Source organism: Marmota flaviventris, chromosome 1 (genome assembly GCF_047511675.1).
Source record: "Marmota flaviventris isolate mMarFla1 chromosome 1, mMarFla1.hap1, whole genome shotgun sequence".
NCBI classification, from domain to species: domain Eukaryota; kingdom Metazoa; phylum Chordata; class Mammalia; order Rodentia; family Sciuridae; genus Marmota; species Marmota flaviventris.
In genome coordinates this window covers 120385829-120413248 of record NC_092498.1, presented here as the reverse complement: position 1 = coordinate 120413248, position 27420 = coordinate 120385829, and positions in this window count along the sequence as shown.

The window sequence follows — 27420 nt, the reverse complement described above, 5'->3', positions numbered from 1 at the left end:
TGAGAGTCAGACACTCAGACATGGACACTATTATGTTTGCCATAGTAACCCACACTGATTGCCACAAGCACTTAGTCATGGGAGGATCAGCATTATGGGAGGATAAGAGCAGGTTTATGTCTTAGCCTCCCATGGGTCTGATACACCATATGATCACTGAGGTCTTTGTTCCTCACTGAACAGTAATAATCAGCCTCACCCTCAGGCTGGAGGCCTGAGATACTCAGGGATTCTATGTTGCCAGAAGAGGAACCTGAGAAGATCAGTAACACTCAGAGCCAAGAAATTCCAATCATCATAGTTTGGGGTTCAGCACTAGGAATATTGTTGTTACCAGCCCATAGAATACCTTCCAATGTGTTTGCTATATCCCGTGCAGGAGAAAGTGATTTTCTATGCCACAGACCCTGAAACTGAGGCTTCTGGATCAGGCCAGACTTATACCCAGGGCCCCAGAACAGAAGAGGCAGAGACTCAGAGGTTTATTGCCCACATCCTGTGTCCAAACTAAAAAGGGGTATAAGTAGCCCAGGTGTCCCAGATCATCGCTTTTCCTTTCCACAGTCAGTCCCCTGCAGATTATGATGAGGTTGCAGCATCCAGGCCTAGGTGAAGATTCCTGCACATCTAGGATTCCTGAGGACCCACAGATGCATCAGAGCTGCCCAGGGTTTCTAGAACATATTTGTGCACTGAAGGGGACTGGCATACCTCCAATATAAATTATGCCTTTCCTCTGAATATCCTCCCATACCCTGACCTCAGAATCCTCTCTGATTGGGGCCGAATGGAACCTGTCCTGGGCCTCCCAGGACTGAGGCTCAGCAGCTGGTTCTCCTAATTCCTGCAGGAATCAGTATATGGTTTCCAATTGGTCAGGTTGACCACATCATTGAACCCTTAAGAACAGAACACTCAGTTTTGAGTGTACATCAAGGGACCCTATAGACGGAACTCACTTCCTTGATCTCTTCTCCACATCACCCTCCTTAGAAAGACGGGAACCACTTCACTGCATAGGAGCCTCCTCCACAGACTGTAGCTTCCTCATCATAGTTAAGCCCTAATTTCTGTGATTTAGTTTCCTAAGCAGTTTCACTGTGGCCCCTTCCTCCATTGTGAAATGGAGTGACAAAGAACAAGTACTCACAAGCCAAGAGCTATCAGTGTAAAAGTCCTGAAACCCTTGCTTTTCTCTTTCTTTTACACATTTTCTATTATAACAGGCTGGTGAACCTCTCCTGAATCCTCCTCAATTCTTTGGCATAAACATTGGGAATGGGAAAGTACATGGATAGCAAAATATTCTAGACAAAATGTAAAGACATTAAATCTTTCCCAGGAGAGACCCTATCTGGCAGTGAAAGAACTTATCATGTGGGTTCACAGCTCACAAGATCACAAAGAAGCCCAACCTTAGATGCAGCCAAAGGGCTAATTATATCTAAGTAGTGGGGTATCTTAGATAAATGAAATTGGGGTATAGATGTAAGCAGAACTCTGAACTTAATGGGAAAGAAGAACCCCACGCACAAAGCACTTGTCTCCTTGGTGGTAGGAACAATGGATATTGCTTTCTAGAACTATTCTACATTTAGATCAGTGAGTATATTTTGCTTACCTCTCTTCAAATCTTTACTATCTCCTTCTTTATATTGTTTGGGTTTAACAGGATCTTTAATCCTACTTCCTGAAAGTGGAAAATTACTTTGATAATTGAGATCATTTTGTTTTGCTTTGTTTTTTTGTAGGCATTTGCAGTTAGTTACAAGATATTCCCTGAGTACTGGTTTTACTACATTTCATAACAATTATTAACTGTTTTTCTATTTTGATACTGGAAAATTTATAATTGCACATGAAACTTGTACTACATTTCTATCATATAGGAATCTTTTACACAGAGTGAGTTCATGATTGGCTATAAGTGAGAGCGGGTTACTTGGAAAGAGCCTATAGTAATGTCACATTCCAGACTTTTCTGGAAAGAAAAACACAAGAAAAAAATGTAATGATTTGTTCCTAGTCCCAAATGTTGGCTATCTTTTTAAAAGCAAGTTAAATATGTACTTTGCTCTTATTTTCTACTTTAAAAATTAGCAATGTGTTTTTAATTATATTAATATTTTCTAGCATTCAGTAACATGATTATTTTTACTGTATTCTAATCACTGAGATGTTAGTGAAAAGAAAATAATTCACCTGGATGAGAAGAGGTACCAAAAGGACAAGGAAAGAGCATCACAGGGGAACAGAACAGTCCAAAGATCTGATTCTGCTGTCTGCAAGTGACCACCCTGAAAGTCCTAGACTATCTTAGCAGCTGTGAACAAACCAAAACCTCCTCCTTGCTGAATGATACTTTCCCTAGAGAGAGTCTCTCCTGCAAACATGTATAACTGTGTAGAGATAATCATGTTTAATGTTTGTTTTTCTCAAGCATTGAAATGAAAGACTCTAGGGATATGTTTACAAGTCTTAGAAGCCACCAAGGTCCTCAGTGCTAAAGGAAGTAGTGTCTTTGAGATGGTGTTTTCACCCTCAGTGACAGGCAAGCAGTAAGCTAGGCAGTAGAAAATGGGTTATCCCTACCCACGTGTAAGAACTTTAATGAACTCCCCTGAGAAGCAGTGATGATCCCACAATTATCAGGTTCAGGGATGCTCAGGGAAGCCATGTTTATAGAACTGAAATGCCAGGATTAGTTTCAGATCCCTGGGAGCTAACTACTATCTGCCATTATAGTTTTGTGTTCTCTCAGTGAGGGATGGTGTTTTCAGGCAGACTTTGTAACCAGGGCTGCAGTAGAGATGGAGGATACAACTGACCACATGCAAGTCCTTAGAAATGGGGGCACAATGATAGATAAGTATGAGGTTGGGCTACAAATGAACCATGGGAAAGTAGCAGTCACGGGTGTCTCATCATGGCCAACTATGTGAACCATAAATCAGCCCCCTGATTATAGAGACACAGGTAGAAGATATAATGGCCCTCAGCCACAGTAAATTCCCTTAGAGTTCTGTATCCTAAAGTTCTATGTTAGGGATATCATTGTAACAATTGACTCCTCTAATTCTCCTCCCAGGGGCAGACTTTTGTGGCCAAATGATGTTCTCTTCCTGTTTCAGTTCCAGTCTACAACCATTCTGAATGTAAAAGCACCATCAGGTGTGACAGGAGGTGTATTAAAAGAGAAAAACAGTGTAAGGGAGCCAAGCTCAGGAAATTATGAAGAAATAATAGGGGGCATTCAGACATATGATTGTTTCAACTAAATTATGAATAATCAATTTGTTTTATAACCTAGAGAAACTGATGTGCTCACCTGCACCATTTTTGGTAATGCCTCACCAACCAGCTCCACAGTGCCTCCTGGTGGCCAGGGAAACTCACCCTCCAGGCACTCCAAAGCCTCAGAGAAAAGACCCCTGTTTCTGCAGGAGGTCTTACCATCACAACATAAAGGATAACTGGAGACCAGTTGTTCCCATGTGCCTTTGGGATGGGACTGTTTTTTTTTCTCCAGGTCACTCATGAAGATAGTGCTTAAACTCAAACTCAGTGGTAAATCACTCTGTTAATCACTCTGTTAATGATGGGTTGGCATTGTTTGAGATTACCAAGTACATGCTTAATTTAAAACTTCATCAAACACTTAAGTAAATATAATTACAAAATAAAAATTCCTTGTAAGAAACTCTATACTCTTGCAATTTCCACAAAGCATTTCCCTATTACAAATAACTATAAAAATTAATGTCAAATATTTGGCCAGAAAATTAAGATTTTGATTATAAGAATTTATCCAAGTCTCCCCAAAACATCAGGAGTCATCTTAGATGACTTCACGCTACTTCTTTTCCATCTTTTCTACATCCGGAATCTAGCAGAAAATATCCAATATTTCCCCCAAAATTGATCATTTGCTGCCTAAATAGTCACATAGTCCCAAGTATTGCCTCAGTTTTCCCTTCAATCCATTCTGAACAGAATCTTGAATCCTCTCATTGTTAGCAGCTGAGCATCTCCAGGTGGCCTGTACAGTCACGTGCACATCCTTGGGTCCTGTAGATTATCTGTCCACATCTTTCCTTCTTCTTATGGAGAATTATCTCCAGTTTCTTCTCCTGATCTCCTATCCAGTGCACCATGAGGTCAAATGCAAGTTCTCCTAGTTATTGTTATGAAGAATCAAATTTAATTTTCTTCTATTCTCAGCAAATACTTTTGGCAATAGCAGGGGCATTATTCCTTCACCCATCCTTATGATATTATTTCCACTAATTCTGAAGATATTATATTAGATATCACCACTTGGGGTCAGGCTTCTTTGCCTCAAATGTCTTAAACAGACTCTCCCTGGGGAGGTAACACCCTCTCAGTCCCTATGGCATCCTTTACTGCTCCTGAAACACCTATTTTGAAGGACTGGTAGGAACTGATATAGGAGAGGACCTAGGGCACAATTGAGGAGACAAATGTCCTGAAACATAAGGAATTTATGCTTGGGAATCACTTTCTCAGAGGTAGAAATGGCAGCAAGAGAACAATCTGAAGTGTAAATGGTAGATACTCAGCATAACTTATGATTATGTGAAGTTGAATGGTTGTTCTGAAGAGATTGGGTATGTGTACAGAACTTCACCTATTCTGGGCCTTACATTTGATAATGAAAAAAATCATAAATTAAGTATTTCTAGCTTCCTTGTTCTTCTTAAAATTTTTATTAGTGCATTGTAGTTAAACATTGGGGATCATTTTGACATAATTATATAAGCATGGAATATAACTTTTTCCAATTCAGTCCCCAGATTTTCCCTTTCCCTCACCTCCTCCCTCATCATTTCCGTTTTCTCTATTGGTCTTTCTTCTACTTGTTTGTAGTTCTCTTTAAATTAGTGCATGATATATACAAAGGTAAAATTCACTGTGGTATATTCATTGGTGTATATAGGACAATTTGTTCAATTTCATTCCACTGTTCCTCCTTTTTCCAGTCCCCCGCCCCGACCCCACTGACTCCTTTATCCCCTTGTTCTATTCCACTGATTTCTCTTCTATTTTCATGGAATTCCTCCCCAGACACACCAGTATCTATAGCACCACAGTTGACAATAGCCATGTCATGAAACCAGTTCAGATGTCTCTCTACTCTCAAATGGATAAAAAATAAAATAAAAAGTATGTACACACAATGGAGTTTTACTCATTCCTAAAAAAGAATGAAATTATGGCATTTTCTGGTAAATAGATGGAAATAGAAAATATGCTAAGCCAGACCCAGAAAGTCAAGTTTTCTCTCATATGCAGAAGCTGGACTAAAATAAGGACAAAAAGCAGGAAACAATCATACTTGTTCCTTAATATTTTTTCTAAATAAATATATTTATTGCCTATAATCCAACCAGAAAACACCAATTTAAAACCAAGGCTTAGTATTTTGAGTGTGTGTGTGTGTGTGTGTGTGTGTGTGTGTGTGTGATAATCAATTCTAATCGTTACTATTTATTGAGTTGCATTAGTGGTCTGAGCTTCAAAGACAGCATTAACTAAGACCTCCTTCCAATATTGTCAACCAGGTGATCAGCCTACATCTTCCTGTGGTTCAATGCACCTGTATGCTCACAGTGTGAAGAGAGATGGAGATCATGGGATTTAATGTCATTTCAAAATGACAAATATATAATAGGAAATAAGTAGCATCATCTCCATAGTGGAACCAAGAATTAGGGAGGGCAAACTGACAAACTGGGGACCAAAGAATCTTTTTAAGAACTCTGAATGCAAGCTGTTCCTGAGGAATAAGAGTTTGAGAACAATATACTAGCTGATGCAGCTACCAAGCTATGCCCTTTCTGACAATATGTTGGTATTTCAGTGCAGGTGATTGTGGTATTCTGTCATGAGATCTGGTTCAGTGACTTCCCTGCCTGGGCCTCAAATCCCAGAGGGAAGACACAGAGAAAACAATGATACGCATGAGTGTCATTGAAGGGCTAGAAGGACTAGGTCCCTGCATTGAGTCCTCCACATCAGACAGATCAGGCCCCAACTGTGCAAAGATGGAGGAGGAGGATGAAAAAAGAAGCAGGTGATGTGGCAAGGGCTCCAAAAGTCAGCCCCCTGAGACTCCAGCATGGAGTAGGATTCCATTAAATTCTCCAAAAGACGCAGTGAAAGAGAATCTCCTACATTCAAATATTTTTCCTTCCTGATAATTTTCACATCCCTGATGAAGAAGAAGATGAGGATTTTACCTAAATCATGTTTTTTTTAGAATGAACAAAACTTTTCCTCAATGGCCTTGAGTCCTGGAAGGACCTGGCAGCTGTGATCACCTCCAAACAAAGAGGGAACTCACTATTTCCTCAACTATCTTCCATATTTTTGAGGGGCTTCCCAGCAAGCATGGTCAGAGTCCCTCTCTGAGAATGATTCAAATAACCCCTACTGGCCTCATGTCCTTTTATGCTACATGAGGATAGACATCTGCCTCAACTGAGGATCTCACAGGTGTGCATTTGGTGTGCTATAAATTTCATAAGATGCTGATGATTGAGGAGGTGAAGGGGATCACAGAGGCTGTGATTCCAGTCTGTAGGTGACTTCATAAAACCAGCACCAAACACCTTGTTCTCCTCAGTTTATTTTAAAAAAATGAAAAGAGTGACTCTTACAAACACCTCAGCTGCACTTAGTGGACTTCATGCCACCAAGGAAATGAGAAACCACCAAACTTTATTGAAGCTATTCTCAACCTATTTTACTTTTTCAAATAGTTCTATTTCCCATTATTGTTGTCATCCCTCTCACCCTCAGTTGTGAAAGATTTTGAGTATACTCCTTATTTTCTCCCTTTAAATATTTAAACATTTTAGATATTTCTTATCAATGCAATCATACAATGTATGATCTTTTGTGTTCATTTACTCCCAGCATAAATTTTCTTTTTTTAATGATTTTTTTAAAAAAAACAAATGACAGCAGAATGCATTACAATTCTTATTACACATGCACAGCACAATTTTTCATATCTCTTCTTGTATATAAAGAATGTTGACACCAATTTATGTCTTCATATATGTACTTTGGAAATTATGTCTATCACTTTCCACTATACTTGCTAATCCTCTGCACCCTATCTTTTCCTCCTACCTCTCTTCCCTATCTAGACTTCATCTATTCCTCCCATGCTCCCCCTCCCTACCCCACTATGAATCAGCCTCCTTATATCAAAGAAAACATTAAGCATTTGTTTTTTGGGATTGGCTAACTTCACTTAGCATTATCTTCTCCAATACCATCCATTTACCTCCAAATGCCATGATTTTATCCTCTTTTATTGCTGAGTAAAATTCCATTCTGTATATATGCCACATATTTTTTTATCCATTCCTCTCCTGAAGGGCATCTAAGCTGGCTTCAAAGTTTAGCTATTGTGAACTGTGACCCAGCATAAATTTTCAAGTTCATCCATGTGGTAGCACATTCTTCATAGATTTTATATCACTTGGATGAATGGTTCCAGTTCATTACCATGTGCATTGTACAAATATTAGAAATATTATGAGAACACCTAGTCTGGGATATATACTACATCTTACACCCTCCTTGAGACTTCTATACCATTAGTTAGCACAGAATCTATTCTCATGTTACTTAGAACACTATTCAATTATCAGAATATTCATTTGAATTCTGTCTTATTAATTTCCTCTACAGGTGGAGACCAGAAGCTCAGAGATAAAAACCTACACATTTGACCAGTAAATGGCATAACCAAGGTTCAAAGTCACCAGTTTCATATAACTATGGGCAAGCTCTTGAACTGAGTGGTCCCAATCAATACTACATTTGCTTCCTGGAGGGAAACAGTTGGCACTATTTAGAGGTATTTTGTTGTAAAAATTGAGAGAAGAATGTTAATAGAATTGAGTGTTTATAGGATAGTGATGCTGCTGAACATTTTATCCTGTGCAGGACAGTTCCCAACAAAAAATTATCAATAGAGTTATAGTTCAGAATCCATGTTTTAAGATACTTGTTTTCCATGGATACATATTGAATATACAAGAAGATAAGTCATCAAGATGTTTTGAAGAAACAGAGCAGACAATCCCAACCCCAACATTCAAAGAGGAGGCAGCAGGGAGCAACCTTCACTGCTGGAACATGTTCATGGTTAACTCAAGCTGAGGACACTCTGGGGAGTTTTTGTCTTACTTCCCCATGTGTCTGGAGCACTGTGTGATTATAGTTGCTATCAGAAGACTGACAGTAGTAGTCAGCCTCATCCTCAATCTGCAGACCAGAGATAGACAGGGAGGCTGTGTTGGAGGAACTGTCAATGGATCCTGAGAACCGATCAGGGACCCCAGAGGGTCTTTGATCATCTTCATAGATCACAGTGCTAGGAGCACTGCCCTGACGCTGTTGGTACCAGTGCACATAGTAACTCCCAATATTGCCACTGCTGAGTGTACAGGAGATGGTGACTGTCTTCCCTGGAGATGCCGACACAGAGTGAGGCTGAGTCAATTCAAACTGGGCCCAAGACCCTGGAAGAAGAAAATAACATAGAGATCAGTGAGGTCAGATCAGATCCTCCTTCCCAGGCAAGGATGAGAAGATATCATCCTAGGTGACAGCCCAGGTGCCCTCAAGAATCCCCTATACGCAGCCACCTGTGCAGTGAATGAGGAATGTGAAGAGAACATGAGCCCAGGCCATGGTAACAATGCCCTCAGGCTCTGCTTCCTGAGCGCTCAACCAAAACTGAGCCCACCAACCCTTCTTATCTGTCCTTGTGATCCTATAAGTGGGATGTCATATGCAAATCTCTCCCTTTCTGGAGGCAGTGCAGACCTCTCCTTTAACCTCAGCTTAGCTCTTTCTGAAAAGTTAAAACTAAAAGTGGAAGAAGGGAGGGCTCGCCCACATTGTGGGCACAGAAACACCTGCAAAGTGAAGCACTGACAACAGCAGAGCTGCAGAACATTAGGCAGGTGCTTGGGCCACATTCCTCCCCAGTGAACTCACTTCCTCCCTCTGTGGTGATTACTGGGACTTCAGCCCTCCAGAAGTGAGCCCACAGGGAAATCAGATAGTCCCTGACTGGATTGTGAAGGGACAGGAATTCCCCCACACATTGAGTCTTAATACTATCACCATCAACAGCAGAGGGGAACCCGGTGCTGGAGTGACATAGAGAATCCCACTCAGGTTTGGGATGCCAACTATTCTTTATTTTAGGTGACCACTAGGTATTATTTGTGATAATCAATTATAAGCAATAGTTTATAAGTAGTCAATTAAAAAAAATAACTTAATGTTAACTACAGGAGGAATGAAAAGTTTATCTGGTTGTCAATAAGAATTTTGGAGAGACAATTTCTCCCATAACTGGTGAAAAATAAGCAGTGAGATCATGCCTATCACAGTATAAAAGAAAACCTTATATTAATTCCTGGATTGTTGATAAATTTTTTATTTAATATTTTTTTATGCTTACAGGTTTTGCTATCATTTGCCTTATAGAGTCTCAAATCAGATCCAAATATGTATGGATTCGATTCTGTGTTTTAGGAAAATGTATTCCTTTGATATTAGAAAAAAAAATTAGATTTAGATATATCAAAAATGAGATTAAATAATAGTATCAAGAAAATAAGTGAATATAAAAATGACTGAAAATTTTCAAATTATATGTAACAGCTTCTCTAAGTAAGTCACTTTACAGTTCTGACATCAATGACAAATAAAAAACTAGGAAAATATTTTCTTCACAAATATTGCACATGAAGAATATCATAGATATTATAGATTATTACAGACATTCTCAAGATAAATGAATTGGAATATCATAGTTCACAGCATGGATTCTGAAATCTTGGAAGAATCCTCTGAGACAACCCCATGTTTTGTCTCTTACACCTTCAACATACCTCAGCAACAATTTTTTTTTTTGAGAGAGAGAGAGAGAATTTTTTTAATATTTATTTTTTAGTTATCGGCGGACGCAACATCTTTGTTTGTATGTGGTGCTGAGGATCGAATCCGGGCCGCACGCATGCCAGGCAAGCGTGCTACTGCTTGAGCCACATCCCCAGCCCCCCTCAGCAACAATTCTGATCCTTTAGTGATAGTTGGGTGGCTATTAGGAGTCAGTGCTAAATGGACGGCTTGTGAATATGGGTATTGAAAGGGAACCTAGGGTACCGGGAATCCATCACAATGCAAACGAAGCAGAGAGACGTGGTTCTGGTAGCCATTGGATGATGTCTATTAACACAGTCATAATCTTCTTTTAAACTATACTTTGTAATTTGAAGGACCACACTGATATTTGCTGCCATGGCTTGCTGTATGGTCAGTTGCTCCATGATTTTCTCTCATACTTTTTTATATAACCAGCACTGAGAACTCAGAGGTTCTCATCCGAACTGGAGCATCTGACATATAGTTCATATATTTTCAGTTCTCTCCTTCTGCACAATTCCTGCTCATCATCCACCAGAAATTTTGCAAATGTCTCAATCCATAACATTCTAGATGGGCAAGGTAAATCTTTATCAATATAAAATGAAATTCAGGGAGAAAACAAAATGAAAATTTATATATATATATATACACACACACACACACACACACACACACATATACATATTACAACTTCCTAATATTTTAACAAATATTTGCTAGTTATTTAAGGAGATTAACTTCTAATATTCAAATATGTTATTTTCCTGTTCAAGTGGGTGTCATAATACTGCTGGAACAACAAAATATGTAAAGTTTTATCCACAGAGTTAGATGCTGTGGATGAAGCTCAACACATGATTCCTGCAGAAGATCTACAGGGTAATAGAGGTAATGGGAACAGCTACCCATGTTCTGGAGACAGGAGTGAATGGCAGTGGAAATGTACTTCCAGAATCCTTCATTTTTTCCCACAGAGAAATGTTTATTTAATAACCGAGGATTATAAAGACAAGAGATATTTTGGTCATATTGGAGAAACCCATCAAGTTCCAATTATTAAAGCAAAATTATTCAAATTAAGGTGCTTCCATCTCCAAGTTTTTCTTACACTATTCACATGATGCATTTTAGATCAAGTTCCTTTGTATGAATGCCTTCCCTCTATATAATTATCCTTCTATCTCTCCCTGAAACTCAGGCCTAAACAACACGATAAGCATGAAATTTGAAATAGTAAACAAGGGTAAAAGTCAGTTTATGTTGCTTTAGAGGGGAAAGAATCAAGGACATAACAATTCATAAGGAATACTGCTTTTAGTGCCTTTGTCTAGAATGCAATAACTATGTTTAGGTGGGTTTTTCTCTGTGTCTTCTATTCTGTACCATTAGTCTGCATCTCTATTTTAGTGCGAACACCATGCCATTTTTGTTACTATAACTCTGTAGTGTAGTTTAATGTCTGGTATTGTGATGCTTCCTGCTTTAATCTTGCTAAGGATTACTTTGGCTATTCTGGATCTCTTGTTTTTCCAAATGAATTTGCTTTTTTTTCTAGTTTTATAAAAAATGTCATTGGGATTTTAATAGCAATTGCATTAAATCTGTAAGGCTTTTGGTGGTATGGCCATTTTGATAATATTAATTCTACCTATCCAAGAACATGAAGATATTTCCATTTTCTAAGGTTCTCTTCAATTTATTTCTTTAGTGTTCTGTAATTTTCATTGTAGAGCTCTTTCACTTCTTTAATTAGATTGACTCCCAAGTATTTTATTTTATTTTTTGAGGCTATTGTGAATGGGATATGTTTCCTACATTTTTCAGTGGGTTAATCACTAATTATGACCCTATGTACATATATGATTGCACAACCAACTGGTGTGATTCTGCATTGTATACAGACTGAGGAATGAGAAGTTGTGCTCCATTGTGTACAAAATATGTCAAAACGTAATCTGCTGTCATATATGACTAATTAGAACAAACTTTAAAAAGAATACTGCTTTTTCAGTTGTTTAAAGGCTTGTAAAGTATTGTCCCCTATGAACTGGCCAAGAGCCAAGGCTTCTCATGACCAGTGTAAAGGTGCGGCCTAATGGCCTCCCATCCCAAGTCATCTGACCTCTTTCATCCTGCCCAAATATTCTTGAAGAACACCTGAAATTCTGCAGATGGATATTTCTGATGTTAATATAAAGGACAGTTGAATGGAGAGGTAACCTCCATGGTGTTGGGGATTTAGACATTATTTATTCAAGATCAGTAATAACCTGAAGTCAGATAGAGAGTTTCTTCATAGTGCTTATAATACCAAATATTGCAAGTGAGTTTTCCTCTGCCATGTTTCTAGGCTTATTTCAAGACTGTCTTCTTGAACGAAAATCATGGCTGAAAGTCTCCAGGAGGATCTCACCTGGCAAAGGTCACACACTATTGACTCTCACAAGATAACTTACTGTTTTCTTGTTGTTGTGTTGTTGTTGTGAAAAATCTCCTGTTAGTTTCCCCCTCCTCCTCTCTACATGCCTTCAAATTTCACATTTATATTTTCCATGAGAACAGAAAACTGTTGGAGACAATCTATTTTTGTTCTTTCTTGATTCTCTGGCTTCTAATTTGCTTTGACTATAAAAGATTTATTTTCTTTTGAGTATTTGAAATAATTTAAATATGTTAGCCTAGCTTTGTAATGTCCTTCAATATGAGAATTGTTATAAAAAGAATATTACTATAAGTGGAATCTCTGTCCCTTTTTAGACCCTTTTTAGATGTTCTTTCCTCAATCCTGACCACAGGAAATCTTGTGACCTATCATGCACGCTCATTAGACCATGATTCAGTTTATTCACTAAGAGTTCCTTGGATTTCCTGTGAGTTGGGTTTAAAATGTCTAGCTAAAAAATATTGATGTTTCTTCAACATCGTATCAAGCAAAGGACTATACAGGACAAAGCATTGGAAAACCATATGTTAAGTTACAGAAAGTCAACTTGAGATGGGTCTGAGAGCCATGTCTTATTTGGGAGATATCAATCTGTACCTGGGAATTGAGGGGATTTCTTTCCAAAAAGAAGAAAAAAACAGAATCACAGATTCTCTGAGATTTCAGAGCTCAGGAAATATGAAACACAACCTGGGACAGGAACAATGACATGCAGTGTCCAAGCAGAAAGCCTCACCTACTGGTGCTGTCCTTGACACTATCCTATAACTGGTGGCTACTTCTGTTTAATAAAAACAAAGATTGTGTTTACATTTGCAAGCAAGCAAGAAAATATGTATTTTTGTTTAACCACAAAGATGGACTGACAAAAATAATATAAAGTTTTCTAGTTTGAGTAGCATAAGTGATACCATGACCATACCCTGAACTGGTGTTGGTCATAGGCAGGACAAGTAGAGATGAAACAAAAGCACAGATTTTTTTATCTTTCTTCTTCCTGACACAAGGGCCCTTGGTGACATTGGCTTCAAAGCAGGTGAGACAGTGATAATTAGTCTTGATTGTCACGGATGGTTCACAGAGATTTTGTGACAAACCTGGAATCAAATAAGGCTACAACCATGCCAGTGTCAGTTCTCTGAGGACAAGGGTTCTACTTGTCTTATTCAAACTGTGTCCTAAAGAGCCCAGTCTGGTACTTAGGAGGTGTTCAGTAAATGGAGCAAATGTGCAGATCTCTGAATCCACAGATTTTCCTAAGTCAGACACAGCAGATTTTGTGTTCAAGTTCTGCCCTGACACCACTATGAGACTCCCACCAAGACATCCTGTCCCTTACATTAATTCAGGTGAATTTGAGGAAATCAATATGTGACTGACAAAAGAAGGCTTTAGAATTTGAAAGGGCAGGACTATATTTCCCAGGGAAGTTCTGAGACTTATATTTTGAGTATTAGCTCAATAGAAAGCAGGACTAGTGCTGTGAGGGAAAGTTCAATGCTTTAATGCTAGGATTATAGGTATTTTCTCTTTTTCTCCCTGGTCTAGAGCATTGTGTAAGCATTGCTTGTTGTTTCTCAAGCCATGCAGTAATAATTGACCTCATCTCAAGCTGGAGCCTCTAGATACTAAGGAATGCTACATGATCCAATATGGAGCCTGAGAATGGGTAAGGTTCTCTGAGGCACAAGTACTGACAGCATACCTGAGGATTGTGGGGAAATTGCCAGGGAGCTGCTGATAATGGGAACCTACCCTGATGTCATCATGTACTGATGCTGCTTCCAGGACAGGAAATGTTGACTGAGTCCCATAGACATGGTCACAGAAGATGGCTGAGGTGGCAGAAATTGAACCTCTGAGGGTCAATAGAAAAGAAGGGTGAGAGGGGCAGTTCAGTGGACAAGGACACATGAGGATACCAAATGTCTTTTTTCCCATATCTGAATCCTGGTTTCGAGCCACCTGTGTAATGAATGAGAAGTGTGGAAAGTAGTGGAAACAAGACCACAGGGGAGAATCCTATACAGACTTGTACTCTGAGGACCCTCAATTAGGCATTGGTTCCCCTTTTAAACCCTCCATAGCAGGATGTAAGGTAAAAGGCTTTCATGATAATCAAATTGATTGCTGGAGTGTGGAAGCCTCACCATTCGACCTGAACATGACTACTTCCTGGAAAGCTGATCTTGGCATAGGGTGGACCTGGGTGAGGAGACTGTTGCTCCCCAGCAGCCTGGGAAGACAGATCAGCTGAACCTCAGTGAGTAATTGCCAGAGAGTTCCAAACCAGTGTTGGGTGGTAGCTATGAGGAAATATTCACATCAGAGCACTCAGGTTCAGGCCACAACAACCCTGCTACAAAAGGCCAAGACATACCAACATATTGTCTTTACTTACCACTTTTCCTCCACAAAAGGACAGAGCTGAGTAGTGTCTATGCATTATGAACCTTGGTCTTGTGTCTCCACCCAGCCTTATCCTGTCTGAATTTACCTCATGGTGTGGTTTAAAGGACATTTCTGAGAACTTTGCCTTCCTGATAAAAACTCCTTGGTAGGCAACAGAGAATAAAGTTCAGTGGATACACACAGCAGTGGGTAGACACTGGCTAGGCACTAAAAACTGCCCACTCTTCCTACTCCCCAGGTGCAGATCAGAGATTTCCCCCTGTTATTACCTGCCCTCAGGCCTCTGATCTCTTCCTGTGGCTCTTTTTCTTTCTCTCAGACCATCACTGACTTAGACTTTTGAAAGAACAAAGTAAAATATATAAAAAAAGTCAAACTTGGGCATAAATTATAGAGCCTTGTAGAGAATTAGTGAATTAGTGTGGCTTAGAGAAATTGGGTAATGACATAGGTAACCTTATAATTCCTGATTCTTCTCCCTTCTACACTTGGGCCTGAGACATCAGCACCTTTGAAGGGATTGAATTGCTGTCCTACATATATGGGTCATATAAACATCAATTCTCCTATAATTTCAAAGACAGCCTTAAATATCTGCAGTTGGAGGCCCTGGGCTGAGCAGGTCCCCTTACACTACATCTTCTTCTCTCCTTTGCCTGAGCATTAGTGAATACAGGGAGGGAAAATAGGGAAAGTGGTGCATGGAAGCTGAGGAGTTACCTGGATCTTTGCTTCCTGGGGCCCCCTAGTGGAAGCCCACGTCTTCTCACCACCATTTGCACCCTTGCAGACACTGGGCCTTCTTGTAAATCTGATCTTAGCCAGTGAGCTAAACTAGCCTCATCTGAGCAGAGTGTAAACCTAGCCCTGTGAGGTAGAATGGTGTGACCTAGGCAGTCCTAGAGGCTCAGAGGCACAGAATATGGGGATATGAGCACTGGACAGAGAATTCTGACCATGTCTGTCATGTGAAAATTCTCAGGATCTCTGGGACAGCTGAGGACTCCTGGTACCCCAGGGCCCGGGTCTTAAAATGCCATATCTTTGTCCACTCACTACATTCTGTGTACTTCCCTTAAGTTCACAATTGGCTGTCTCTACATTACACTGCATCCTTTACAGCATCTGGCCTCACCTCGGTCCTCTGAGCTCGTTTTCAGTCCATGCAAAATGAAGTTCAATTTCTTTTTTTTTTTTTTTTTGCATAATCCTGAGAACTCACTCTCCCTAAAAATGTCTTCTGGAAACCTCACATTGCAAAGACCTGAAAATTTGTACAACAGAGTTCTGCCTGGACACCCAGGGTTGAGCTTCCCTCTTTCTTCTTTTCCATATTAGCCCTTAGACAAATCAGAGTCATCTCTTTTAAAATGATGTGCTTAAATTTACTTAAATGACTGAACCCCATTGTCACAATTTTGTCCCTATGAATCAGACATTGAGATATTGTCCACTACAATGCATGAATGAATTTTTTATAATCCCCAATATAAACTCTGTACTGATCATACACTTACTCCACCTTTAACGCACCTAGACAATGGTATTCAGTGGAGAATGTAGATATTAGTAAACTGAACACAATAGAAAAACCCTGGGCTCAAGAATCCCAGCACCATGCACCACCTGCAGGAAGCAGTGAGAGCATCTACACTTGTGGGTCATGGGAGATTCTATCAGACCACAAAGAACTGTCTTTGGGCTTTAACCATCATCCCAAACAAACAAGAAATGTGATTATTCTTGGGACTAAATAAGAGAAAGTGAGCAAGCCCCTTGTCTAAGAATCATGTCACTAATTCATTTGAAGTTTTCATCTTGTACTTGGGAATTCAGAGGCTGCTCCAGAACATATTCTGAATAAAAAAGGACCAAATTTTTCTAATGTTTGAAAACTCAAGGAATGACCAGAATGGTTGGGTCAGGTACAGGGAATATTGAGGAGGTCCAACAGAAGAACCCAGTGTCTCTCATGTCACATACACTGGACCTCTGCTTCCTAGGCATATAACTGCTCTATGCATATAGGGAGCTAAACAGCCTCTGGTGATAAATATTCCATTTTTATCTAGAGATCAGTGACAAAAGTTTGTAAAGATATTGGTGGCATAAAGATAACAGCATCAATCCTTCTGGTTTAATAGATCACATGGGAGGTGTGGAAGGAAGAGCCTTATCTGTCTTCTCAATTGAATGAAAATTGAGTAACATTAAAACAAATTCCAAACATCTTATTATTTATTTGCATATGATTTAGTACAATCATAAGTTTAACATTACAACTCTTATGCTTAATGCATAAGAGTCAAAAATGAATTATACTTATTTTCAGAAAAACAGTTTCTGCTTTAATTTTTCCAATAGTTGACTAATTCATTTGTTACATTGATTTTTTTTTCTTTCAATGCCTTGATTGAACCCAAGTTTCATGCATGTTAAGCACATGCTGTATCACTTAACTAAACTTCCAGACCTGCTATGTCAATTTTTAAAGGATAGGCAAATGAAAATATAACCACATTTTGCACTGTTAAACCAATGACAACGCATGCTTTTCAGAACTAATCCCAGACTGGGAAATTGTTCTTAGAGAGACATTTATTGGTTTCTTTCATCCATTTTGCCCAGTAGAGAATCATCACAGATTCAAAACTTAACATTCTCCTTCATGATTTTCCCAACTAGGGTTTTATTAGTGTCCTGGGTTTGAACAGTTTAAAACTCATTGACCTTGTAGTGTTCAATATTCCGAATCTTGTTGGCAGCTGATTATCTTTTTGGTTCATAATTAAGTAAAATACGAATATGAATATACCAAAATACCCATAGGTTCAGTTTATTTGTGCATGAAGTTTATTTTCAATACTCAGCATGTTTTTCAACTTTTGCTTCCACCCTACATTTTCCTTCCCTTTCCAGGGAAGTTATCAGTGCCCATAATAGTGAGGGCACTTCATAAACCATGATTCAAAAATCTTCCATATCAAGACTCATCATGTCCTGCCCCTTTTTTCTGTATGAACCTGGGGAAAGTGAGCCATCATAATGACCACCTTCCCATTACAATAACAATTTATATAAATAGTCTAAGAGGTCTATGGGAGAGTTTTGCCCTCAACCTATAACATCCAACATAATTCCATGCATTTGTCTTCAGAAAAATATTTTAGAGGGCTGGGGTTTTAGCTCAGGGACAGAGTGCTTGCTTTGTACATGTGAGGCACTGGGTTCAATCCTCAGCACCACATAAAAATAAATAAACAAAATATTGTGTCCATCTATAACTAAAAAAAATTAAAATATTTTAGAGCAATTCTTCCAGAGCATCTGTCTCTCTTGTATGCATGCAAAAATAAAAGTTCTCATCTGTGGGGAGTAATGGAAAAGTCAACTCATACTCTACCATTCTCATGTTCCCAAAGATATCTTTCTCTCTCTCTCTCTCTTTCACAACCAGTTAGACACATACACACACTGAAAACACTGTGCCTATGGAGGTTATAGATATTATATTATTCAAACTGGACTGTGTATGCATGCATGAACTTATAGAATCAGGGTCAAGTCTTGTATCTCCAGGGAAGTGTTCAGTGCCCATGACTATGCGGGAAGCTCAAAAAATTTTGAATGTAGACAAAGTAACAGGAGTTGGTAACAGTGATTTTACTACAAATGCCCCCTTGAAGCTTTAAAAAATGGAAAACAAAACTCCATCAGGATATTAGTGAGTGGAACAGCCACACACATCCATGTTCAAATTCAAATGTTTCAAACATTCCCAAAATTGGGTGAGAGAGACAAGTCAGAAGATTTCATTCATGTCAGTCACAATACTACCTGTGTACACTGTGTAAGAGCAGATCTACCACTCCTCACATTTCGGGTCAAGTGTGCATGCCAATGTGATGACATCTTTGCTTGATTGCTGGTGTCTTAAAATGATAGTCATTAATTGCCTGAGTGGATGTGGACATGGAGTTAATTGTGAGGTTTGCTGTACATCTTTTTGTATATACACTCAGTGTAGGATGCACAAAGCCCTGAGAAATATGAAAAGAAAAAAATACACACACACACACACACACGTGCACACACACAGGAAAAAAATGTGTGTGTGTTTGTGTATATATATATATTGATATAATAATTGGATAGTGTGTATGCAGTGTGTATGCATTCTCAAATAGTATGTTCATTCATCAGGAATCATCTTGGTGATGGTGACTTTGCTGTTATTTTAACCTTGTTCTGCCTTTTATACTCTCCACTCCCTCACTAAATATTGGTTTCTCTATGAAGGAAAAGCCTTACTTGAGTAAGGATGCTTTACTTTTCAGCTTGGTGTAATCCTCAACTGATTGACTACTTGTGATTTTCTGATAAATCCTCCAAACAGCAGGGGTAAAAAAAAGGTAATTCTTCAAAAGGGTATCTGTGGAGCATATTCCTGCAGTAATCCCACCTGGTCCTTGAGATGCAATCACTCAGTGAGGGCTTGATTTGTCCTGTCTAAAATTTTTTTGCCAAATTGTTTGTAATTTCCATGTGGCCTCTGAGAATCACAGCTTGTGTTCTTCTGGAATGCTGAAAGTGAGAACTGACTCCTAAAACATGAGCACCCTCCTTGGAAGGTGCAAAGATTTCAGAATCTACACTCTAAGTCAGTAATAAATGAGGGCACCCTATCTTTTTAGTAGTTTAAGATTTGTTCAAATTAATTTTAATTTTTATTGTTTAATTTTAAATAAACCATTTTTAATTTAATTAAAATTTTAAACTTAAATTTGTATCTTATTTTTTAACTTTAATTGTTTAAAATTGTTTTACTGCTTCTATGACTTGGGACGGGATTTGCTCCAGCATTCAGGTTTGGTGAACTGGACTACAAAGCAAAGAAAGAAGACATATAACTGAGTACCAATAGCCTTAGATGAATATAAATTTATATATTTATTTTATATTAGTAAATTAGAGTTAACACTGCTCTTTTTAGATGTTTTTGATGTCTTAATTTTGCTGATAGAAGTAGAATATTGGAATTTCTTAAGGTCTTAGCTGAGAGTGCCCAGAAACAAACTTAATAATGGGTATACCTAGACATGGCCAATTCACTCTCACCTGATCAAAGGGTTGGTGTCTAGTAGGATCCAGTATCACTCTAAAATTTACTTCTTTGTACTAGAGGTTTTATTTGAGATGACAGAGTGAATACTCTCCAACGTAAATACAATCTTTAAAAAGTAAATCCAAAAATTGATTATTACAAACATTCGTTTTCTTTATTTTTAAAAAAACATAAATGGACATATTTGGTAGGGTTTACATATTTATTGCCAGTATGTTAGTAATGTTAAAACACATAACATAATATGGAGAGGAAGAGGTATGGGAATACAAAGGACAGTAGAATGAAAGAGACATTATTACCATATATGCAGATATGACTACACGACCAGTGTGTATCTACATCACGTACAACCACTAAAAAAAAAGTTATACTCCATTGGTGTATGATATGTCAAAACACATTCTACTGTCATGTATAACTAATGAGAACAAATAAAATAAATAAATAGAATTTACTTTTGAAGGGACTTTAGTTCCTTATTGCTCTAGATCACTGGGGAGCTATGTTGTTTGTTTCCTATTAATGTTTGCAAATACTACATTTGGTATTTGTCTTTGCTTTTCCTGGTCAGTTACTGCTACTAGCTCAGTAAATACAAGTAAGACTCCACTCACAGTAATGCTTGCACCATACAGAGCATGCAGAGTGTTTTCTCTGGAACCCTCAAACCTGGTTTCTTCTTTTCACCTGGAGAATGGGTCCAAGCTGTTCACCTATGAAATGTGCTCCAGAACCAAAACACACGTGTCAATATAGAGTGATTTATTTTGGAAGACAAAACTGTGAGATGAAATAATTTGTCTTTTACTGTGGAAGGGATATCCAAGCCCTCTATGGACTAGGGGATCCCTAGTGGGCTAGTGAGTTCACTGGTATAATGGGTACCTCTGATACTTCACAGGAAACCCTATCACCCATCCTCTGGAGAAATACATTCCACCCTGCCATTGTCGCCTGAATGTAGCTACATTTCAACAATATACTGTATCTATATGATGTTTTGTGGAATATGCAAAAGCTCTAATCCATTCCAGATTGGACACGATAGAAAATTTAACGTAGTCTTGACAAAACATTTTAAGTATATATGTGACCATACTAGAATGTTTTAATTGCTTCTGGTACGATGTATATTGCCTATTAATTGCTTGGAAAAGCATTCCCCCACCCCCCAGATTGATTCTCAAAACCATGCAATTGAGGCTGTATTATTTTGCTATACCAAATACAGTACCTCAAGGACAGCAACTCTAATTAGAGGACTATTTGTGTTTATAAGAACTCATTTTCATCTGTCAGGATCCACTGTTGTTGTTGCAGCACAGGCTTGATGAATTATAAAAGAGATATTCTGGGAGCTAGGGATATAGCTCAGTTCAGTTCAATCACAGCACCACAAAAACAAAAAAAGAGTAATTCCACTGCCTCACTAAAAACTGAGCTTGTTTTTGATATATTCAAAAATTATACTGCTTTTATTTTCAATACAAACTTGCAGGCAGCATGATGCAAGACATGGTTTCAGAGTCTACCCTCTGACCTTTCCTTCTACCATGTTTCTACTACTACATGGCCTGTTTAACAGGGACAATGAACTAGGTAAAGAGTCTTCCCAGTGATAATAATAATAATAAAATATCTGCAGGATTGTAAGAACCATATGTTGAATTGGACAACCAACCAGGCACGGTCCTTAAGCCACATTAACCTCACTCCCCCACTGGCACCAAGGCCAAATTTGGGGGCCAACAGAGGTGAGGCAAAGAACCTCACCCCCCCACTGGTGCATAGACCTATCCACAAGTATGGCTGTATGCTGGACCGGTAGTCAGTGACGGGTATGATCCAATTGCAGTGGTATCAACCTAAGACAGGAGGCTGGCGCCTAAAGGTCAGTTTTCCGATGACGGGTAAGAACCATATGTTGAATTGGACAACCTACCAGGCACAGTCCTTAAGCCACATTGCTTGTTGTTTAATTAATCAGAAGGGGGGAGATGCTGGGAGCCATTAGCCAAGTAGGTATGACAATTTCCTTGCCAGCATACCCCATGTTGCTTAGTGGAAGGACTCATGGAAATAGGACATTTTGCAGTGACATTGCATGTAGGTGACCTTGCTCAAGGACCAGGGCGGATCCGAGTTTAGGGTGTTCCCGGTTTATAATCCGGGTTTAGGGCGTTCCCGGTTTAGGTTCCAGGTTTAAGATTATTCCTGCTGGGAATAGGGCGTATCCTGCTGCCTGAGTTCCCCTTGAGTTCTCACGAGATTCAGACAGTATTTTTTTGGGAGACAGAAGCCCAGTGGGGGTGGATTGGGCAGAGAACGTGGATTTCCCCAGAACGTGATTGTAGACAGCTGGTGTGAGTTCGGGAATAAAGAATTGCTGTTTGAATCTACAAGCTGTGTGGTGGCTCGTGATTTGTGCCCACCAGACTGCAGCAGTGTGACCCAAAATACACACTGGTAACTGAAACTCAACTGATGCAGGCATCCATCTATTCTGGTTGAACATTTTAAGCATGAGTTTTTGTGTGTTTTTTTAAGAACGAGGAGAGAGAGGGGGGGAATTTTTTAATATTTATTTTTTAGTTTTCAGTGGACACAACATCTTTATGTGTATGTGGTGCTAAGGATCGAATGCACACCAGGCGAGCACGCTACCACTTAAGCCACATCCCCAGCCCCATAAGAATGAGTTTTTTATAATAATAATACTCAACCACATCCCACTGGTTAAATTTATTTAACATGAAGTGAAGCACAGACATTGGAGTTTTTAAAGTATTTCCAGGTTGTGAGGCCCCTAGATCCAGAAACCATGACAGTTCAGTAATTTACAACATCTGAAATTAAAATGAGTCAATTATCCTTTGAGAAACTCCATTAAATAAGATCACAAGAGACACCTATTGATTTATCTACTGTCACGTCATTAGCATTGTGATTTATATTAAACCTACTGACAATCATTATATGACCTAAAAGTCTATAGGGATTCTTCAAAAGGTATAGCCTAGAAAATAATGGTTTAAAAGAAGGATGCATTTACATTGTGTTTCTGGCTGGCTGGATATCACATTGTAAAGGAAAGAGGGGCTGAAAAGTGAGACTTGATAATTTTCATGTAGAAACATGTGAGTCAAGTTTACAATTCCCTGAGCTGCTCTCAGAGCTGCATGTGGTCCTGTGGCCCAGTGTCAGTTGAGGAGGGAAAGCCCTGGAAGTGAAGCATTGGGCAAGAGGGGAGGAAAAGCCAGGAAAGTTTCTGCGTGCACAGGACTCCTCTCAGCTGCAATATGTCTATTTGAAATTACCACAAACACCTGAAATCAATCTCAGAGATTTCAAGACAGATTTAATGATTTTGTTCTCAATTCTTCATGGTTATCAAGGTGTGCATTGATAGCCATCTTCACTGTCATGTGATTATTCCTTCCTCCATGTCCCTCTCTCCCAAATCCCAGGTGCTGAGCACCTGACATAAATTCCTCCATGACTTTGTACAAAGCCAAACCATGTCAGAGTTTTTATTCTCATGCTGCTTGCTCATTCTCTCACTCTCTCTATCCCACTTAATAGTTTTTACCTTGTAATTTCTATGTATTGCCTAGAATTCTAAAATCTTTAGTTCAGAAATGAAGGAAGTTATAATTACTGAAATAAAATTGTATAAGTAAGGTAAGAGTGAGATCCTCAGTCCTGGTGCCCCAGTCAGGAAAGGACACTACTCTTACTCCCCCAGATAACTACACCGTATACATACCAGGTTTGATTTTTTTACATGTTCATATTTACCATAAAGCACTGTATTCTATACAATCCCAGCCTGGGCACCTACTTCCCAAAGAGTTCACATCAGAAATCTATTTACCTATGGGTCTGCTCTTGAGAAATAAGAAGGAAACAACCAGCACAGTTGAAGTTTCAAAGCAGCAGCCACTTTTAAGAACCCATGACAACCTTGGTAACAAGGGAGTGAAAACACTTTTATCCCCCCGTCATCATTCATCTGGGTCACTGTGCTTTGCCCATGTTTCTCTGATCTTATACTTTACACCACAGATATATTTAGCTTTATCCTCAGACTTGATGTTGGAGATGCCTAAGTAATGATCAGCCTCCAAGCTGGAGCCTTAGAAGCAATCAAGGACCCTGTCTTCCTTGTTCTGGCTTTTATTTCCCTCACTTGAATATGCACCACATATAAAGGGACATTCTCTGGCTGCTGCTGATACAGTGAAATGTAGAAGATGCTGTGCTTATTGCTCAGAGTTTAAGTGAGCTTGCCTGAGTCTCCCAGTGTGGCAGATATGGAAGGCAACTCTGTCAGCACAGGCTGGGAGTGGGACCCTGAAGACACAGAGACTTGCGATATAATGGAATAGGGAGAAATATGAGAATATTAATGGCATATAGTTGCAGAGATATTTGAGTGAGCTGGGAATAAGGATGCAGAGGACTGTCCTGATCCATACAGTGAAGGAGGAGAGTGAGAGAGCAGTAGCATAGAGGCCATGGTACAGACACCCCAGAGGTCTGCTATGACAAACCTACTTGAGGTCTCTTTCATACACCTGGAATCCCCAGAGGACTGAGACAAATGCTTCATTTAAATTGGCTCCTTTTATCCTGGCCAACCCAACCCCTCTTTGATTCAGTGTGCAGCCCAATGTCTAACTATCATTGCTGGGAGATGGGGGGAAGAGGGCATGGCCTGGCTTGAGGCTCTTCAGGTGCCCAGAGAGTCCCTGGATACTGGGCCCAATAAGAGACCAGGAGGCAAGTTCACAGCTGAGAGCCCCAGAGGCCCCTCCATAGCAGGACTACATCAATTCCTGCTGCCAGGATCAAGTTCATCATATCTGTGAGCAGAGAACATGTGGTCCTGACAGAAGATCCTTACCTCCACCAGGGCCTTAGCCACTGCCCTCTCCTTGCCCAAGGTCAGAGTAAAGTTCCTTCGCAGGAACAGTCTGATTCCACCTCCATCTTTAGTTTTCTATTGGTTCTTCCTTCATAGGAAGAGGACAGATAATTCATTCCACATTATGAGAGACCCTCAGAGGAAAGAGTGTCTCATATTCAAATTCTACATGAAAAAAAGAAGTCAAATATCTGAGCCCTGGAAGAGTTCAGGAATGACTCATCTCTCAGGCATCTCAAAAAGTCTGGTTTCTCTATCCCTATTTGATTTTTCACAAGGTCACACATAGAGATCAGATTAGTCAGTGATTGTGAAAATAAATTTGTACAGTCAATAATTCAGAGGACATAGTGTAAATGAGAAAGAGGTGAAAGTAGAAAGAAAAGTGACAAAGAAATTGAAAAACAAAACAATGAACTGGAGGGTTCTTATGAAGTTAGGGATCAGAAAGGTTCAAGAAAGAGTAATGAGTGTCAACTTCCAAAAACAGACCTCAAATGATTCCCCTGGATTTTCTGATATAAAGACCTTGTATTAAGCAGGTCACAGTGAGCAGGTCACAGTTAAGGAGTAGTAAGAAAGAACCAAGAATAAAGGAAGGAAGTGATGAATACTGACCAGAGGTGAAGCCAATATGGAGAGGGGGCAAGAGCTAGAGGGGAGGACAGGTCACTATGAAATTTGTTCTGTGTTTAATTTTTCTGTTCTATTGGTGCTTTTTAAAGAAAGCATAGTCTCTCCCAGACTTTCACCTATATTGTTTTGTTATCTTCCAGAATGGCTTGGCATATATTTTCTTTAATAAAAACTCTGGTTCATTTCACAAGATATTTCTTTCATTTGTGGTTGTTAAAGTCTTCATTTCTTTTTTATACAATTCTTGTGAATTTGTTGATGATAAAGCCTAAGTATGGATTTTAGGGCAAAGGGACTTTCAGAAATGCAGAAATTCCACTCTCAAACATCTCCATTCTCAAACCACTGACTCACAATCCATATTTTTAAAAGATATAGAGAGGGTCCCTGTGCACATTATACATGAAAAAAATAAAGAAAAGAAAAGAAGAAGTTCTTCTCAGAGCACTGAGAAGCACTGGTCTAAGAAAAGATGGTATTTGTTTATAAATTATTCATGCTTCAATCTATTCTGTTTCTTCAAAATATATCCAACAAAATAACTTCTGGTTTACTCTTCTGGATATTATACACCAAATTTAATGTACTCATGATTGTTCTCATTGAAAATGACAGTCATCTTGCTCAGAGTTCAAGAAATCCACAAAAATCTCCAGCAACATTTTATCACTAACAAAATGAACTTCTTGGCTCATATATATCTTTGCATCGTGATAGCAGTGAAAAATTGGGATTATGTGAAAGCTGTGATTTTTATGTTGATGCTTCTAATCTTAATATTAAAGAGGTAGGGCTATACTTATATATTTTAACACAGAAATTCCTTATTTCAACCTTAAGTCACACTCACAGTCCTCAACATTAGAAGTCTGAACATAAAATAAGATCATATTTGTGGATAAATCATAGGCTAAGATAGAAAACTACAAGTAAGCTAATACTGTGATATTGAGTATATGGTATATTCGTTTGCTAGAACAACAATGGCCATATACAACAAACTTGGTGTTTACTAGCATCAGAAACATATTGTCCTATACTTCTTGTGACTAATCATCCAAAATCCACAAATGAAATCATGTTCCTTATGACACCTCTAAGGAATACTTTTCTGGCACCTAGTTGTTTGAGGACAATTTTTGGTGTCCTTTTGCCTGCAGTTACATAAGTCCAGTCTTTACCTCAATCTTCACATGACATTCTATCTGTGTATCCCTATCCTTCATGGCCATCACCTTATGAGAGTATCAAATATATTGGATCAGTATGTCACCCCACTCTTGTATGTCTTCATTCTATCTAATGACATCTGCAATAACTCTGTTTTTAAAAAATGTTACCATCTGTGGTATTTAGAATCATCACTTCAACATGTCTTCCTAGGAGAACATATGTTAACATATACCATTAGAGAAATATCTTTTCCAACATTTTTATAATTTTTGATATTTTCAAATGATATGCATTTTAATCATACTAAACTTAAACCTAAAAATGGACATACAAAAAATGATTTATTTGTTTTTCTCTTAGATGGCAAATGAATATTACTGGAGATGCTACTTTATAGAGAAAATACATTGATATTGGTGAGATTGGATCAGGTGCTGCTGTACTCTTGAGAAAATAAATAGTTGAATTATTTGTTGTGACACACTTCCACACAAGTAAGTCATAAATATCCTTCACTTTAGGATTCAGTCAGGAAGAGGAATACATTCAGATGCTTCCTTTGTTTTTCTCTTCATGGATAATTAACATTAGGCTGCCTAAGAGCTCAGTGTCTGGTCTCATGATCATGTCACATGATCAAATTTGTACCCAGGCTCAGTCACAATCATGTTTATGACTTAGTTCCCCATGTGTGTTTTGCTGTGCCGAGCCCACTGT